Source organism: Eschrichtius robustus, chromosome 12 (assembly GCF_028021215.1).
Source record: "Eschrichtius robustus isolate mEscRob2 chromosome 12, mEscRob2.pri, whole genome shotgun sequence".
In the NCBI taxonomy this organism is placed as follows: Eukaryota; Metazoa; Chordata; class Mammalia; order Artiodactyla; family Eschrichtiidae; genus Eschrichtius; species Eschrichtius robustus.
The window spans coordinates 6,067,988-6,082,436 of NC_090835.1; the positions used below are offsets into that span (position 1 = coordinate 6,067,988).

At 48.9% G+C, this 14,449-nt stretch overlaps 2 protein-coding genes across 5 annotated transcripts in view; both read right to left on the reverse strand.

Annotated features, from left to right (window-relative positions):
* ATG7 (autophagy related 7) overlaps positions 1 to 14,449 on the reverse strand; it is a 333,153-nt gene that overhangs the window by 283,886 nt on the left and 34,818 nt on the right. The window lies entirely within an intron of this gene.
* HRH1 (histamine receptor H1) overlaps positions 1 to 14,449 on the reverse strand; it is an 84,440-nt gene that overhangs the window by 35,172 nt on the left and 34,819 nt on the right. The window contains exon 1 of one of the 2 annotated variants that reach the window (XM_068559090.1): positions 2,936 to 2,993. The exons of the other annotated variant lie outside the window; for it this stretch is intronic. The gene's annotated coding sequence lies outside the window, so the exon portion shown is untranslated. Of the gene's footprint in view, positions 1 to 2,935; positions 2,994 to 14,449 lie in introns of those variants that run through there. 2 annotated transcript variants of the gene reach the window in all.

Below are 14,449 nucleotides of genomic sequence, written 5' to 3' on the forward strand. Positions count from 1 at the left end.
TCTTAATTAGGCTTAATGGAATACAATTACCAGACACCAAGTTTCTTTCTCTTATTCCAAGCAAGGATGCCACAGAGACAGACCAGAAGCCAAAAGCCAGGGCCGAGCAGAGCCCGGCTGGGCTCTCCCTGCAGGAAATCTCACACCTGGAAAAGGAGGGTTGAGGTACTTCGAGGGAGGGCTGGCTGCTGGTGGGTCCAGGCCTGAGCTGGGGAGCTGAGGAGGGCCCGGGCTGTGGATCAGGGAAGGCTGGCTCTGCCTCTGACTAGCGGCGTGACCCGCAGTCACCTGCCCTCTCTGAGCCTCAATTCTCCCATGTGGAAATGGGATGGGTGGCTTGGGGGAGCAGATGAGATCACACATATGACAGCCTGGCACACAGTGGGTTCTCTTTCTCTGTGTCCTCTCTATGCACTCAAGGCCCACGAGGTTGTCTGGAGCTGATCCCCGCCTACCTCTTCAATGACTCACTGAGCGGCACCTTACATCACCCCCTCGCCACACACACCTCTTAGTCCTTGGGAAACTCTAAGCTCCTTCTTGTCTCAAGGGCTCTGTAAGTGCTGTTCCCTCTGCTTGGATCACCTGGCCCATCCCTCTGCCTGGTTAATACCTACTCATGCTTCCAATCTTGGCTCAAACATCACCTCCTTCAGGAAGCTCTCCCTAGCCCAGACTAACTTCTCCTAACACCATTTATCTGTGGGGTGATTTCATCAGGGCCCTCTCTCCCCTCCTAGACAGTAAGCTCCAGGAGTGTACGGAACACTTTTATTCTGTTCTACGTTGTATCTCCAGCTTCCAGCTCAGGACTCATCATATACCAGGTCCTTAATTCATATTTGTCTAATGGAGGAATGTGCACATCTCACTGAGCCTCAGTGAATGCATCTGTCAAATGGGAATCATGATCCCACCCCCCCCCCCATGGTATAGTGAAATGATTAAATGATTTTTGGCACATCGAGGTCAATAGGTCCTCGACAGACCACCTCCCCATCTCCCCATTCCGTTTGATTAAGGAAGAGGCAGAAGCAGGAGTGTAACTACCTCAAAGACCAGCCTGGCCCTGGATGGAGGTGGGCTGGGAGCCCGGGGTCCAACACCGCAAAGGGTCGGGATGCTAAAAACTGGAAGGAACCCTAGAAATGATCTAGTTAATTGGCTGCCAAACAAAGGCTTCTTTTAATCTTTCCTGCATGAAATAATTTCATCCACCACAAAACTAAATGTATTAAGGGAGACTCCACTTTCCCAGCTCTGAATTACTCAAAGGCATCCTGTTCCATCCGCCCGGCACCGACCCAGTGTGAGGGCGCCGTGCGGAGACGCCATGCCGAGGCAATTCCGGCAAAATTGGAGGCCTCGGCAGCAGGTAAATGATTTCCTTTAACTTCCTGAAATGTTAACAACAGCCCCTGGAAGCTGGATACGGGGGGCCCGCGTTAAGAGCCGCCACGTGACCACACAAAGCGAGAAGGTTTCTGCTTTTATTTTTCCAAGCTGGGCAAGCTACCTGTGGGCAGCTCAGCGGGCTCAGGACAAAGCCTGGATAGGAGAGCTTTCTTCCCCAGGTGGTTCCCTCTCAGGGGGGCAGTTCCCTCTCAACGACCCTTGACCGACAGAGCCCGAGGTCGCGTTGATTTTTCAGTCTGGTTTCTGGAAGCCCGCGTCTGATGTTAGGTCCTTACAAACACCCGTAGAGATTTCCCACCCTGCTTTCCACCCTTGGCACATCCCAAAGCACCCTGTATCCAGCCCCCTCCTCTGGGCTCCTCTCCCATGTGGAATTCCACCCCTTCCCTGCCCTCCACCACCTCCCCTGCCCACCTCTCCAGTCTCCTGTCCCGCTTTGTTCTGGGGCACAATTACTCACATTCCATAATACGCGGTGCCTTCCCCACCTTGGGGTGTGTGCCTTCCTCCCTCTGGGCACCTGTCGAACTCCTACACCAGCAGCAGGGCCTTCCCCTGAATTCCCAGGCAGCTCCAGTCCCTCTCCTGGAGTCACCAGGGCTTGCCTCTGTCAGCACCTCTGGAAGTGGAGACGCTGCCTCCCCTTCTGCCCAGAGGGCCTCTCTGGAAGGATCGTATTCTTCCTTTGTTTCCCCTGTTCCAGCTCAGACAGGGCTGGAAGGCAAGGGTGGGCCTCGGCATGCCTTTTTCTAGTTGAATGGATCCCCTACAACTATCCACAGAATTTTGAGGGCAGGAGCAGTTTTCTGGGAAGGGGCCACCAAAGGGGGGTCTGTTCCCCCCTTAAAGGTAAAGAACCTCCACCCTAGACCCTGAGCGTCTCGACAGACGAAAATGTGTCTAATTCCCTGTATTGCACAGCCTGGCACATAGCAGTCATTTACTGTATAATGCTATCAAGTCATGGAGTCTCTTTGAGCTGAAGATCTAGTCCAACTTTCCCATTTTACAGATAAAGCAGCTGAGCCTCAGAGCCAGGAAATGATTACTCATCTGTCAGCCAGACGGAATGCTTAGGGGAAATATCTTCTCTCTTATGAATTAGGAAGTAGCAATGTTAATATTAATTTACTCATCCTTCCACTTAATGCCCAATGATTTTTCAAGCACCTACTATGTGCAAGGTACAACCATGGGGATACAGAAATGACAAACGCACAAGCCCCGCTCTCGGAGAGCCCATGAGCCGCAGGGAGAGAAGACGCAAGCAGGGGTCATGGAGACACACAGACAGATGAACCCAGAGGAGGGAGGACCCACCTCCTGGTGGGCCTCTGGGAAGGCTTTGTGGAGAAGTGGCATCCGAGCTTTGCACAAAGAGGTCCCAGGCCATCAATGCCAGAGCTAGAGCCCACATCCCTGCTCTGTTCTCCACCAGGTCTCAGACTGTACTATCTCTCCACCACAGTGTAATTGTTAGGATGATTTAGGCTAAAAGGAATAGAAAACCCCAACTCACTTGGCTGTAGTAATAAGGAAATGTATCCTCCCTCTAACGAGAAATCCCAAGTTAGGGCAGCTCCAGGGTTGGTTAATTCAGCTCCTCAAGGACGTCATCAAGGACTCCTTTTCCACCTTTTGGCTCTGCCATCCTCCGTGTCTGTCAGGAATGTCCTTAGAGCAGATCACCTCTTGGTCACAAGATGGCTGCCCAGGCCTGGAGGTCACACCCAGACATGACAACATCCTGCTCTTTGAGTTTCTTCCCTAAGATCAAGGAGATCTTTTCTAGAAACACCCAGATCCCAGCCCCACTAACTTTCCTCACGTCTTAAGTCCACTACTGAGTGAAATCACCAGCAGTGGGGGTAGATTTCCCAGGATTGGCTGAGCTTAAAAACAGGATCACATTCCCTGAGGGGTAGTTACCCGAACAAAATGAGGGTTCTATTTGCCAGGAAACAGGGGAATGGCTGCCAACTGTGACTATTACACGTATCAACCACAGTGACTGTTGCTAAGGTTCCTTATCTGGGGAACATCTGTAACAGAACCAACAGTGGTGGTCAATTGTGTATGTCTTCAGCCAGGCAGCATCTTGGATCCATAACAGCATGTGACAAATATGCCTGGGTCCCTCCCATGTGCCAGGCTCTGTGCTATGCTGGGAGGATTGTGATGGGCCAGACAGACACAGTCCTCTCCCTAGGAGGGGAACAGACAGGTAAACAGGCAATTACAACATGGCATGATGAGTGCTATGGCAGGGGAACAGGGATACCAGGGATGCTGGGGAGGTGGCTCACCCTGCCCAAGATAGGGAGGATGTATGTGGGGAAGGCTTCCTGGAGGAGGCATAGTCCAAACCATGACCTGAAGGAAAAGTGGGAGTTAGCCAGGCAGGGCGGGGGCACTGAAGGCAGAGGGAAAAGCACGTGCAAACGTCCTGAGGTGAATGAGAATGTGTGTCTCCTGGGGTTGGCAGTATGTTTCATGGATGAACACAAGACCTGAGTCAAAGAGATCTGCACTGGAATCCTGGAGTCACCACTAATAGGGAACAGGACTATAGGCGAGCTGCTGAAACTTTCAGTGCCTGAACTGTTTCACCTGTAGAATAGGGATAACAGTACATATCTCACAGGGTGGGTGTGAGGCTCAAATAAGACCTTGCCTATAAAGCTCACACCACAGTGTAAATTCTCCAGTATTGTAATTATCTTACTCTGAGGCTTGGACCCTACAATGAAGATCTGACCAGTAGAGGTGGGTGGGGGCTGAACTCCCCCCTGTGGCTCTCCAGGGCAGGCAGCCTGGGCTTGCGCCACCAGCCACATGTGACTGGTGAGTTCTTGAATGTGGTGGGTCTGAACTGAGATCTGCTGTAAGTGTAAAGTACACACTACAGTCTGAAGAATGAGTCCCTCCAACCACCTCCATGAAAAATATCTCATTCAAAGTTGTTTATGTTGATTACATGCTGAAATGATAATATTTGGGATATACTGAAGATAAAATATATTAGGGAAATGAATGGCACTTGCTTCTCTTTACTTTTTAAAATGTGGCTACTAGATATTTACAATTACATTTGTGGCTCGCGTATATTTCTGTAAGGTTGTGCTGGCCTAGGCATGTTATCCCACTGCAAATATAAAGAAACAGAAATGCAGACCCATTCAACAGCCTGCCTGGTCTGTGGCTGAGGATGCAGCGGGGACAGGGGCCTGGCACCAACTCCTCGTCCTTCGCTCATTCACTCGCGCTCCTCTCTGCACAAGCCTCTCCTCCGACTCCTGGAAACCCACTTAGCGTTGCCAATGTCATGTGCTCCCCACCCCAACCCGGCACTCTTGTCTTTCGATCTGCAGATTGTCCTCGAACGGACCTATCTTCTCCCAGGCCCCCAGCTTCCTCTTTGCTAAATGAGCCCCATTTCTTGGAACTGTTGACAAGTGGTGCTCTCGATACAGAAGGAGGGAGAGCAGAGGTGCAGAAACAGCCGAGGCCTGTTCTTCGGGAAGGGAACTGAAGGCTGAAGCATGGGCTCTGCAGCCAGCCCAGGGAGGGGAGATGAGTGTGCATGGCGGGTCTGACCAGACCATGGACATTCAAGGGCCCTCAACAAGCATGAACATCCATCCTTCCAGGGCACAGCATCCAGGGCTCCTTGGTGGCTACTACAGTGTCACCACCATCTGCCTGGGGACATCTCGAGCTGGAAGTCTCAGATGCCTGGGACTCAACCCACCCGAGCTGTCTCATCACCTGTCGCAAACCTAGCAGACTCCTTGGTCTCCTCTGAGACAGCTGTGTATTCTGACAGGGGTTCTCCTCCTGAGGACGGTTTCTACCCACCCCCCGCTGCGCAGCAGGCTGCAAGTGCTGGAGAGTTAACCAGCCCCCCAGGAGTGATGCTCAACCAGCTTCAGGTGTGGCCCACAGGGTCTCAGCAGGTCCCCAGGAGGGCTGAGGCTCCGTTGCCCACAGCAGTAATCTGTGCATTAACACTTTTCATCAGTATCCTCCTTTCCCACTCCCCTCCCTAATAAACTCCTTACATCCAAATCCTTGCTTCGAGGTCTGCTTTGGGGACATTGCAAACTAAGCCATCATCTCTCCCCCAAAACTGCTTCTTATCCCATGGACTGCACTGCCCTCCTCTCAGATGCTGTGGCATCTGGAACACAGGGAGTCAACTTTGATTTTTACCCCCATCTCATCTTCCACATCCCAACCACCTCTAAGTGCTGCCCATTTTACCTCCTAAATGCTTCTCAATTCTATCCACTCTTCTAGATCATTTTGCCACTGCTTCTGGGCCGGGCCACCATCATCTCTCATCTGGACAGCAGCTCTAGCCTTCTGTAACCCTGCCTCAACCCCCCAAACCTGCCCAGATCTGCCAAGCCCAGGCCCACATACCCAAACACCTCCTGGACTACTCCTCTTGGAGTGGCACCTCACGCCTGGCATTTCCCAGCCTCCTCCTGGGGCACCTATGACCATACCAGCCACACACCTGTAAAGCAGGAAGTCATCCTCAGTCATCCTCTTTCCTCACCATCCCGCTTCTGCCTTGGAAAGTTCTTACACGTTAATCCCCCTTCATTTCATGTCACTGCCTTGGTTCAGGTGGCAGGAATGCTATGACCCCCTCCTAACTGGGCTGCCCTCCTCCAGTCTTGCCCTTTCTGATCCTTTCTCGATGTTGTTATGAGAGGGACTGTCCTAAGATGCCATCAGATCATTCCAGCATCCTGTTTCACTCCTCACTGGTTCGCCATGTCCCACGGGACAAACTCTGTCTTTGACATGAAAGACCCCTTACAATTTGGCTCCACACAACCTCAATTCCCACCCCACGCCCCCAAAACCCATGACTGCAGCCACTCCTAGACCATTTGTACTCTTTCCTGTCTTGGGCTCCATACCCATTAGGGGTGGGCCCAGGGGTGGCATCTCCCTTGAAAGCTCAATCAGCCATCTTGGTAGGAAGCCCCACTTTCCTCTTCTCCACCCCAGAGAACAGCACTGCCAGCCACCTGCACATCCAACCCAGAAGCCAGGCAAAACCAGGTGTCCAGTACAGAGCGGCAACTGCTATTATAATACGAGATGGGCCTTCAAGTCATTCATATACTTTTGTCATCCAGTTCCTTCATTAAATAAAATTCTGGCAGCAGGGCCCTGACAAAACGGGAATGAGATCGGAGAGAGAAATGTCTGGAGCGTGGGGAATCGGAAAGTGAGGGTGGGGAATGGAAGCTGGTTTGGGGCGGACTTTGTGGAGAGAGCAGTGAGCAAGCACTGTGGGCGTGCAAGGTGGAGGGTGTGCAAGGTGGAGGGTGTGCAGGAACAGGAGGCGTGAGGGCACAGAGGACCAACTGCAGCTCTTATGACCTACAGCTTTGCTCCCGTGCTTTAGCTATAAGAGGCTACAGGTAGCGAAGGAGGGTAGTGACCGAGGGTCCTGGGGTGTAGCTGGACGACTGACGCTTCAGCTACACGCTGGAATAAATGATGTCGAAAGACAAGTGGACTCAGAGAGCAGCATCCCCATTTTCCAGGCACAGAACGAAGGCTGAATTTGAAAACTCGCCTGCAATCACCAGTTTGTAAAGGCAGAGCAAGGGCTTCCCAGTCACAACCTCCAAACGTGGTCCTCCTAGCTCTGTCCCTAAGAGCTAACGCTGTGGTGTTAGAGACTGTGCAGATAGGAGGGCAGCCTTCAGTGAGCAGTCTTGTTTTTCTAAATTAATTCTGTGGATCCAGGTTGTGACCCCACAGCATAAGCACACACTTCTAAAGATGATCTTCAAAGGGCACGCGTACAGCGATACACAGCAGTTACAGCTGTGAAGTCACACGGAACAGAAATGACAACGAAATCGGGTCGCATTTCTTTACCTATTTTTTATGGCAACCATTGCGTGACCGCTAGAAACATCCAAACTAGCACTGAGGTCATTTTCAGATAATGTGCCTTTCCCAGACAATACTTTTTGTTCAAAACAAAATAATTTATAGGGCACCCTATACTATGAAAGGCCTTGTGTGGACCTTTCCTGGGGGATAATTTTAGGGAAAAATATCTTCGCCTATATACGCCAGACCATGTACCTGGCCCTGAGGTCTTCCAGGGTCCCAGCCTTCAGGAAGCTCACAGTGTACAAGAGAAGCCCAACACTAAAGAAGCAGTGAGAAATGGAAAGAAATCAAGGGAGGTTATAGGAACGTATAAAAGTGTGTCCTAACCCAGTGCTTCTCAAACTTTAATTGCACATGAATCACTACTTGTGAAAATACAGATTCCCAATGAGTAGGGCTGGGGTCGAGCCTGAGATTCTGCGTTTTTAACCAGCTCCCCAGTGATGCCGATGCCGCTGGTCCGTGGACCACACTTTGAGTAGCTGAATGGCTCCTTGTGATTTGGAATGTAATTCCCTATGACAGCCTCATATGCAGTTTCCAAAAGGGCAGCATCTCAAACGCACTACACGGGTTTGAAGTTCAGATACTCTGAAAGGCTCGGGGAGATGAGGCGATTAGGCTGAAGCATCAGCGCTGCTGTTTCTGAGGTGCACTGCCTGTACACTAGGGGAGTAAACAGACACGTCTCCATCCCGGAGGAGTGAGCAGCTGAATGGGGGTAGACACGTAAAAATCAAAGACTCATAATACGTGCATCTGTGCAATGTAAACGTGCATCTGTGACAAAGGTCATGAGTGTCTGTAATAGGGAGCATGACCTGGTCGGGGAGGCTGGAGGCAGGGAGAGGAGAGAACAGCACAGCAAAGGCCTGGCTGAGGATCGAGGGGATCCCAGTGAGGCTGGGCAGAGGGAGTGAAGGATGAGGCTGGAGAGTCACGCAGGACTCCATGAAGAGTTTCGCGTTCATCCTAAGAGTGTGAGGGGCCCCTGAAGTGTCTTACTGGGAAGGAAGAATATAATCAGATTTGCATTTTGAAAACATCACTCTGGCTGTAGGGAGGAGGATGGGCTGGAGGGGCCAGAGGGTGTAGTTCCTTCCCTGGGAGTACGGGAGGGATCAGGCCTGACGGAGACAGCATTTCAGTCTCTCTCTGGGTGGCACAAGACTCTAAAGCTATGGATGGCCACTTTCTGCCCCATGGATGCTGGAAGCAGGACAGTCCGTCTGTTCAGACACACAGGAGTGAATCAGACACCCAGGAAGTAACTGGGAGAGAGAGGGCTTGCAGGGAAGGAGAGGGGGCTTCTGCTGCATTTCGGCTCATGGTTCCAGCCCTTCCTGAGGCTCCTCTGCCACCCTGCCCTGATTTCCTTGGGATGCCTCTGTATCCTTATGAGGAGTTCCTTGATTGAGGCGGTTTCTGTTCCTTGCCACCCAGAGAGTCCTAGCGAACTCAGCAGCACACTTGCACTGAGGATTTCAAAAGTGCGAGAGCACCACACACGCTGTAGCAGCGCCCCAGGATTAGTCTCCAGACACCCCATAATTTGAGGCAATGCCATGGTAAAGTCACTAGGTTCTGAAGAATACATGCAGATTCCTGAGCTCCGGCAGAGACACAAGAGGTCATTCCCACCCACTGCACTGAGGTGGACAGGATTTCCAGCCAACCCAAGAGTGGGGGGGTGTGGGGCAGGTTGTCGAGGGACCACATGGCAGATATGCCTAAATATGTCCCCAGCTTCGAAGGTCACCTCCAGGCCTGTCCAGCCAGCTCCGTTCAAAGCTGTTTATGGTTTCCCCTCACACTGGAGGTTTGGGTTTGATTTACAAGGGACGGAGATGAATGTGAATCTTTTCAAAAAGAACAACCACCTTGCAGGAATCTGCAGGGTCCAGGAACCACTCGCTACAGTGTTTTGCTGTTTTTGGTGACAGGCAAGGAGATTCAGGATCTGAAAGATCCCTCTTAAGAAGAAAATGTCTTGAAGAAATGTCAAACTGACCTCTGAAAGCTACCAAGTTGATGTCTGGTTAATCGGGAAATCCATTTCTTTATCTCAAACGGGGTACTTCTCTTGACAGGACATCTTGAGGATTACACATGGACATCTGGGGTGTCCCAAAGTGTGCTGTGCAGATAAATGTTGGAAGGCACAGTGATTCTTTTCTTTTTTGTCTCACACAAAGAAAATTATTGTTTTAATGGTTATGCATATATTTTAAGGCATATGAGAAAAAAAAGCACATCAAGCCCATAATTTCATGGCTACTATTGCTCAGGATGAGGCTTAAATTAAAAAGTGAGTTGAGGATGAACAGCAAGCTCTTACTGTTATAGCACCGGGAACTACATTCAATATCCTGTGATACACCATAATGGAAAAGAATATGAAAAAGAATGCATATATGTATAACTGAGTCACTTTGCTGTACAGCAGAAATTAACACAACATTGTAAATCAACTATACTTCAACAAAATTAAAAAATATATTACTGGAGAATTCCATCATGCAGCTTATGAGTACAAAATGTTTGCCACCTAATTTTCTAAAATAAAACATGTTATATACTGGCAAAAAAAGTGAATTGACTTAGAAAGTAAGTAAACAATAGTGCGGTTAGTGTACGAGGAAGGCCAAGGTTGTGAAATTTGCAGAACACTGAGATGAAGAGTAGGCAAGCATCTGGCATACAGCCTGGTACAGACCAGGAGCCCCAACATGACAGCCACCATTTCACAAGTACCTACGTCATCTCTAATCCTTATAACAAGCAGGTAGGACTTATCATTCCTATTTTAGAGTTGATACATGGAGGCTTGGAGAAATGAGAACACTTGTCCAAATGCATACAACTAGAAAGCACCAAGGTTGCGATTTGAACATAGGTCTGCTTGCCTTCAGGTTCCAGATTCCCTAACTGCACCACATCACCCTTAACAATACATCATTCTCTCTCTCCTCTAGAAAACACAAGTGTCTTTCATAAAAGACCCCATAAAGACCCCAGATTTGGGGCCTGGCCCATTTTATCCCAACCCATACGGGTACACTATGTATCTATTTGCATTTGTGCTTGGACAACTCCTACCAAACCAACAAATTTCAAGACTAGCTCTTTCTTCCATGTGGTTGGCCCACTGCCCTGCCCTCAGGAGGCCTGAGGTAACCAGCCTGGGTCAGCTTGGCCTTGGCGCAGCATGTGATGGCCGGGTCTCTTCTCACTATTGGGGTGGGAAGAGTTCAGGTCCAAGTGAGGACCAGGGAAGTGGGCAGAGGCCTTCCAGTCTGGTCCAGTCATGCTCATTTGGGGTCCTGGTGGGTTGCTGGAGCCACCGTTGCAGAAAGACCCTCTGCTCAGTGTCCTCTGGGCACTTATATTCCCTCTTGGGACTTGCAGGGCACAGGTGGGTGTTCCTGGGCCCCTGGCTAAATACCACCTGGATGATACCCTTCTACCAACATCCATAAGAGTTTCCCAAAGTCTCCCCATAAGGCACCAGAGAGACTCCTTTCTCCCTACACACATTCTAGAGGCACAGGCTTCCTGCCCGACTCTCATCCAGCTACCTGGATTTGCACCATTCTCACTCCTTTAGTGGCCATTTTTCACAAAGTGGTGTGTGTTTAAATTATCATCATAATACCATTCCATGTGAGTCATTAACTTCTGTCTCAGCAAAACAACAAACTGTTACACATCATGGACCACTAAGGTCCCTGAGAAGTGCCAAACGATCCATCCACCTCTGCCCGGAATCTCATTAGGGTCCTGGCTGATGCTGACCGAGCACTGTGTCCCCAGAACTATTCTAAGACCATCGTACGTATTAGCTTACTTAATTCTTCTTGAGGTACTATTACCTTCCTAATTTTACAGATGAAGAAACTGAGTCACAGAAGGATCAAATGGCTGGGTTATGAATGCAGAGCCATGCCCGTCACCACTGGGCTGGTCTATGACAGGAACTTGTCTCCTGGATTTGGAAGGATCACAGGTTTATCTGAGAGTAAAGAGATCTGGGTTGCAGTTACACAGAGCTGTGTGACCTTGGACAATTCACTCCACCTCGCTGAGACTTCCTCATCGGTACAACGCGGACAAGACCTGTTTCGCTCACTCAAGAGGGTTCCTGTGAAGGTCAGAAGAGATAACTGATGTGAGAATACTTAGATTTTGGCAAATGTGTGCATGAAGGGACAGGGACAAGTGGATAAGTCCTATGCCACTCCTGCCTTCAGGAAGCATTAGGATCTTACAGAGCAGACAAGCATTTTCTTCCGTGGGCTCCTGCCAACGCTCAGTGTTTGAGGCACAGCTGAGAGGGCTGCTGGGAACGCACCGTGTGATCTGAAACAGGAGACTTCCCATCTCTGGGCTTCACCCTCCTCCACCCAAAAAGTGAGGGCCTCTCACAGGAGGTCCCTTCCTGTTCTAATGTTTTTAGAACTTTGGCCTTGTTTCTGGGTTAAAATACTTGTGAAACAGCAAACAGCTTATATTAGGAATTCTTCCTGCTGGTGGGAGCAAACAGCAGGGATGTGTCTGACAGATATTAACGTCATCCACACATGCAACACATAAGCAATGTTTAAAATGGCATTTCTGTCTCTAAAACACCAGCGTTCTGATTGAGGATCTTGAACCTCGATGTTCCTCCTCATCGGAAACTAAGGACCTCCCCTTCGTCCCACTCCCCTAGCCTCCAACCTTCGCCTGCAGAATACATTTTCTTGTCTAAGGTCTCTTGAACTTGAAACTAGTTTAGGAGGAAACAGCAACCTTGAAGTCAGACAGACCTGAGGTTGAATCTTGATTCTGCAACTTACTAGCTGCATGACACTGGGCAAGACTCTCTGAACTGCTCCTCGTCTGAGAAATGGAGATGATAATAGCTCTCACAGGGCTGCAGTGAGGATTAAATGAAATGAAACAAGTTAAGTTCTTGGGCATACAGTAGGCATTCAGTAAATGGTAGCTCTTATTACTGAGAGTAGGGACTGTATTAGTCAGCCTAGGCTAGGTTATGCTGCAGAAACAAATTCACACCCAAATCTCAGAGGTATAACAAAGCAAATGGCCAGTCCTGGTCAGCAGGGCATTCTGCTCCACGTGGTGACTCAGGAAGCCAGGATGAAGAGGCTTCATCATCTGAAACATTGCTGATCAACACCACAGGGGAAGTGAGTGCTGGAGGGTCTCCAAAAGCCAATTAAGTGTTACGGACTTGACTGGTTTGAACTAGTTACTGGCCCTGATTGGCTGCCAGGGGCTGGGAAATGTTGGGGAGTGCGTGGAATATTAGATGATCATTACTCTCTCTGTGATATGGAGCCAAATTCTGTTCACCTTTGGTTCTCCCACAGTGCTTAGCACAATGCCAGGCTTATTAGAGAAATTAAGGCACAAGTCAAAAAGAAGCCTTCTCTGATGATGTAATAATCTTCTAGCCAAAAGAATTTTCTCTCTTTTTTTTTCCCTTTAATCAGATGCTTATTCTCATCCTGCAGTTTATCACTGAAACAAGTATTTCAGAAGTTTTATAAATAATGTTCATTTTGAGGAAGTCCAATGCGCTTCGAATTAAGGCAAAACCCCAGGTCATGTCTAGGCCATGAGTTTACACTTGGAAGAGGAAAAAGAGAGGAGCAGATTGGACTGCCAAGGATAAGATGACAAGAAGTTTGCATTTCTTAACAATACTTCCAGCCCTTCTCAGGACCCTTGAGTGACATGGGGGTAGGTGGGTGGTTCATGGCACGGAAATTAGTGCAAGGAGGCAGTATGGCTTACCCATGAGTCCCAAATGAGTCAAGCGTAGACCAGTGTTCCTTCCATACTTCCCCCTTCTTCCCAAACCCTTGCATTCTGCAAAGTCCTCCTTCCTGCCCTACACTCACTGAAACTACTGTGGGTCACGACACATGGATACATCTACCCAAGAGAACTCCTGAGAGTTGCTGCTGATCCCCCCCCTTACCCTGGGTGGAGAAAGTGGAGCTCAGGAAAGATCCTTTTCCACGGAAGGAATGGCCTGCCACCATGTTCTCTTCTGGGCTCAGAGATGTACTCTGGTCCTGGCTCTGCCACCACGTCACTGGGTCACCTTGGACAACACACCGCTCTTTTCTGGGCATCCCTTTTCTCACCTGTAAACTCATTTAACAAGCATGCAGTGCAGCCTAAGAGGAGGGCTAGGAACATGCAGGTAACTAAGCCGTGAACCTGACCTCCAAGCAGAGGAGCAGGGCGACCAGGGGTCATGAGGACTTCCTATGCCAGCAGGCTAGGCGTGGACAACAGGGATGGTGGAGGCCAGTGAACGGGGGAGGGCTGTGGACAGCTTGCGTGCATGCTGCAATCAAATGGGCCAGCTGCCTCTCAGCTCCGGCCACACTCGCCAAGTGGGAATGTGGGCCCGGTATTGGCAAATCTCTTGATTTTCTTCAAAAGAAGCAGGAAAGACAAAATTATATATGAAATGTGAGCAGACCAACCAAATCAGCTTCATCTGTTGTCTGGCTGAAGCCCATGGCCCTCGCATTTGCAACTCCTAATGGATGTCAATCAGAGGACTTTATGAGATTATAAGATTATACAATCCTATTTGATCTGATAATCTGATTAGTTTTCATATGATCAGGCTTCTAAAAAATATGCATTGTTTTACTCTAAAAGGAAAAGAATTACTACGGAAAATTGAAAAAAGGTATAAAAAGAAAATTAAAATACTCTTAATTATTCCTAATCCCATTCCCCCAAAGTTAACATTTTGATGTATATTTTGGTACGTTTCCTGCCAGCCTTTTCTCTGTGCATAAATTATATAAATAACATTATATGTGTGTATATGTTTATGCGTGTGTGTATATATGTATATATAACGTTACATAAGTAAAATGTATAACATGAATCTCTTCTAAAATTAGGAGAACAGTATTTTGACTGTTTGGCTTTGCATCCTCATGACATTGTGTCATTATGGATTCTTCAAAAACATGATTTTTAACAGCTACATAAAAATTCCATAATACAGATTTACCGTAATTTATACCTAAAACTTACACCTAAACATTTGAAGGTGTTTCTAATT